This window comes from Pteropus vampyrus, unplaced genomic scaffold (assembly GCF_000151845.1).
Source record: "Pteropus vampyrus isolate Shadow unplaced genomic scaffold, Pvam_2.0 Scaffold29, whole genome shotgun sequence".
NCBI classification, from domain to species: domain Eukaryota; kingdom Metazoa; phylum Chordata; class Mammalia; order Chiroptera; family Pteropodidae; genus Pteropus; species Pteropus vampyrus.
This window is the reverse complement of record NW_011888810.1, coordinates 3417380-3420697: the sequence shown is the minus strand read 5'-3', so window position 1 is coordinate 3420697 and position 3318 is coordinate 3417380. Positions and strand designations below refer to the sequence as shown.

General features: G+C 40.8%; 1 pseudogene; it reads left to right on the top strand.

The window, feature by feature from the left end:
• The first annotated feature begins 265 nt into the window (after positions 1–265).
• LOC111737689 lies at positions 266–381 on the top strand (annotated as a pseudogene).
• Positions 382–3318: the final 2937 nt, after the last annotated feature.

Genomic DNA, 3318 nt, shown 5'->3' with positions numbered 1-3318 from the left:
TTTAGAATGCAAATATAATAACGTCGTGCCTTTATGTAAATCTCTTCAATGATCTATTTTGAGCCTGTCATGTCAAAGCACTCTCTCTTTCTGTCTGACTCACTCTGAGGGAAGTCAGTTGTCACTTTAACGTACTTCCTTGTGGAGAAAGCTACATGTCAAGAAACTGCCCCACTGGGATGTGGTTCCATAGTGTAGTGGTTAGTACGTCTGCTTTACATGCAGAAGATCCTGGGTTCACGACCCAGTGGAGCCACGGTCCATGGTCTATGGCCATGCCACCCTGAACAAGCCCGATGTCCGATCTCAGAGGCTAAGCAGGACCGGGCCTGGTTAGTACTTGGATGGGAGACCACCTAGGAAGACCAGGTGCTATAGGCATAAATAATAAATAATTAAAAAAATAAACTGCCCCCCACCCAACAGCCAGCAAGGAACAAGGCCTGCAACACAACACTCCACAAAGGACTGAATGGTGCCAATCACCACGTGATTGAACGTCAAAGATCTCCCTTCATTTGAACCTTCAGATGAGGCTGCAGCCCTGGCCAACACCTTAATGGCAGTTTTGTGAGAGACCTTATGGCAAAGGCACCCAGTTAAGTCATACTTGGGTTCCTAACCTACAGAAACTGCAAGATAGTAGATGTTTATTGTTTCCAACCACTAGATTTTGGGGGTAAATTGTTATGTGGAGATAGATAACTAATACAGTTTGTTCAGCTAGTATTTCAACCTGTTTTTTAACTGCAGGATAAAATTATCCCTCTCACATAAACACTGAGATCTTAATTCTACAGATTTAGTTTGGGCTTATATTTAGCTATTTATGAATCTGCACACCAATATTTAAATTCCTCTAACATTAAATGGAGACCTGCCGTGTGATGGATGATGAACTGTAGGCTCCTGGAGATAGAGGCCTTGTCACATTTTTTCTCTGTACCCAGGGACCTAGCACAAGACTTATCCTGCAACAGCTATTCAATAACTGTGTGTTGAATTAAAATGTCTCACCACTGGTTAGCTATTATGATCTGTACCTTACTGAGAGAGTTACCTAGAGTTTAGATGATTCTAGAAGGTCATAGAAGTAAAATTAGGTCTTTTACTCAAATTCTAAGGCTGATATCTGTGTACCCTAGAACTTCCATAGTGGGTAACATAGCCTGCTACAATCTAAAATGGCAATGTTTTTCTTTCTCCATAACATACTCGCTCAAAATAAGCAGATAGATTTTTTTTAAATGTTTCTATTAAAGGATTTCATCCAAAAGACTTTGCTACCCTTCCCCCCCTTAAGTATAGTGAAATGGCTTTTACCATAGTTTAAATGAATTCCTGGGTTATAGTTCTTCAATGATAATACGTTAGAAATAAGTAACAATTAGGTTATTTTAGTCCTCTCTAATAATGCTCATGGAGCAATTGGTGTTTCTTTCTGAGTTAATAAGAAACATTTGCAGCAAAAGCATGAGACTCTGCAGATAAAGCAATTGGCAAGAAATGGTTTGTTTAAATACCAGAAAACAGCCCATATCCAAACAGGTGTGTGATAAAACAGTATAAATAAACTGCTCTGTGTGCAGTTCAGCCCTCACAAAATCGTGTAAGAAACTTTCCTCCTCTTCTGGAAAAAAAAAAAAGAAAAAGAAAAAGGAAAACGAACCAGGCCTCTTGTATCCTCCTCAGACTACACAGCTGGAAAAACAGTTCTTATTCAGAGAGCCGAAAGTAAAAGTTGTTTTACATTTTTTTTAATGGCCAGATAAACAAAACCTTGCTAGGGGGATGATCATGCTTTTGCAAATGTGGCCTTGAGCTAGAATCTTGTGAAAGACTCACCTCTTTTCAACCTTTAGGAAATATGTCTGCCTCTTTGAATTAGCAATGGTCACTTCATATTGTGTTATGATATTTTTAAAAAATGTTTTTGTTGGTGCAGTTCTCTTAACCACGTGGGTACTTGACTTAGAGCGTTAAGAATATAGGTGCCTAAGAGAATGTTTGGTTTCCATTAAGACCTGCTAAGTGCACAGGAAACATGGCTTAGAGCTGAAAGAGGTTATAAAAACTGTCCTTCATTTCATGCCATTTCTCTCTGGCCAGGAACAAAGGTGAGGCAAAGAGTTGGCCCATGCCGGAAAGGCTGAAGGTATGTCGGTTAAATACTTCCTACTGGGCTATTTTTGGGGTTTGGGATTCATTTGCTCCTTGCTAACTTGTGTCTAGGTGGTGGAAGTGGGGTGGGGGGCGGGGGGAGGCAAAAGCAATGCAGACACCGCCCAAAGCCCTGGAGAGCTCTGATACTTGACATACCTCAGTGGTGAGGAGGTATCATGGCGTAATGGAAAGTGAGTGGTACTTTGACTTTGGCAGTTCAAATCTCACTCAGCTTCTGTCTAGCATGGAGCCTGCTCCTTCTGAGATACAGTTTTCCATCTGTAAAATGAAAATTCATGGCAGCTATGAATTACATACGTGAAAGGTCTGTCATAGCCTGGATGTTCAGTTAACGGTGGTTTTTATTTTAACCGTTGTTACTGATTTCCTCAAGAACCTTGGGATCCATCCTCCTGTCAATATACACATCCATGGAAGAGAGGAATCGGGTCAAGTGGATTGGGATGAAAATGGTTGCATAAAGGTCATCTGTCATGTTACTTAAGATTCTGAACTCAGGTCTGCTTCAAGTTGGGCTTGTTTTCTTTCGAGCCAAGTAAATTTTTTGTGCCTCAATTTCCTCATCTATGGAATGGGAATAATGGCAGTTCATTCTTTATGGAATCAAGTTCTTTAAAGCACAGAGCACAGATGCTGAGGGGCACTCAAGTGCTTTCTTTATGCGTCTATGTGACCACACGGACTTCATATGGTAACTTTCAGAAGTTCATCAACTAGATTCTGCCCTTTTTCTCATTTCTAACTCTACCAACTGTTCCAGGTAGTTCCAGCCTATAAGTAACCACTTCAGAAGCTTAAATCACTGGCTAACATTTCAAACCTTATGAGCAAACATTTTGACTTATGCCGAACTCAGTGGCTCCAAAGTATAGTCACCCAGTTCTGTCCGTATCTGGAATGAGATGAAAAGCCAACATTCCTCCTTGAATAGAAGTATCTTAGGAAACCAGAGGTGAACAGATGAGCAGGATAAAAGTTCTTTGTTTTTAATGAAGGGCAGAGAAAGAATCAGTGTTATGGCTTAAGGTGCTTGAAGTACTTTTGATATGCAAAGCGCTCTCTCTCTCTCTCTCCCTCTCTCTCTCTCTCTCTCTCTCTCTCTCTCTCTCTCTCTTTCTCTCTTTCCCCCTCATC